Below are 1255 nucleotides of genomic sequence, written 5' to 3' on the forward strand. Positions count from 1 at the left end.
ATGGAACGTTTTCTAAAATAGACCACATTTTAGGCCACAAAGCAAACTTGTCTAAATTCAGAAACATTGAAGTTATACCTTGCATTCTCTCTGACCACAAGGGAATAAAATTAGAACTCAACACCAAAAGCCACCAGAGAATGTCCGGCATCACATGGAGGCTGAACAACACACTGCTGAATCATGAGTGGGTCATGGAAGAGATTAGAAAGGAAATTCAAATGTTCATGCAATTCAATGAAAATCAACACAAAAATTACCAGCTCCTCTGGGACACAGCGAAGGCAATACTCAGAGGCAAGTTTATAGCTCTGAGCTACTACACCAACAAATTGAAGAGATCTGAAACTAACAATTTAATGACACATCTAAACCTCCTTGAAAAAGAGCAACAAGATAAACCCCAATCCAGTAGACGGAAAGAAATAATTAAAATTAAATCAGAATTAAATGAATTAGAATCCAAAAAAACTATAGAAAGAATCAACAAAACAAAGAGTTGGTTCTTCGAAAAACTTAACAAAATTGACAGACCCTTAGCAAATCTTATCAGAAAAAGAAGAGAACACACCCAAATTAATAAACTCAGAGATGAGAATGGAAACATCACCACGGAAACAACCAAGATTCACAACATCATAAGGGAATAATTCTCAAAACTTTATGCTAATAAGTTTGAGAACTTGACAGAAATGGACCTCTTCCTAGCAAATATTGACATGCCAAAACTAAACCAAGATGAGTTAAACTGTCTTAAAAGGCCCATATCAAGTATTGAAATACAAACAGCAATAAGAGACCTCCCAGCTAAGAAAAGTCCAGGACCAGATGGTTTTACAGTGGAATTTTACAAGGCCTTCAAAGCAGAGCTCACACCAATTCTCCTCCAACTCTTCAATGAAATTGAAAGAGAAAGCTCACTACTGAACACATTCTATGAAGCCATCATAACCCTCATCCCAAAACCAGGCAGGGACTCATCAAAGAAAGAGAACTATAGACCCATTTCTTTGATGAATATTGATGCAAAACTTCTCAACAAAATTTTGGCCAATCGACTTCAACAATTCATCCAAAAAATCATACACCACGATCAAACAGGATTCATTTCAGGGATGCAAAGCTGGTTCAATATACGCAAATCAATTAATATTATTCATCACATCAACAGGAGCAAGAATAAGAACCACATGGTTATCTCAATAGACGCAGAAAATGCATTCGACAAGATCCAACACCCCTTTATGATGAAGGT

The sequence above is a fragment of the Dipodomys spectabilis genome, unplaced genomic scaffold (assembly GCF_019054845.1).
Source record: "Dipodomys spectabilis isolate Male_0828 unplaced genomic scaffold, ASM1905484v1 ptg000570l, whole genome shotgun sequence".
Lineage (NCBI taxonomy): Eukaryota > Metazoa > Chordata > Mammalia > Rodentia > Heteromyidae > Dipodomys > Dipodomys spectabilis.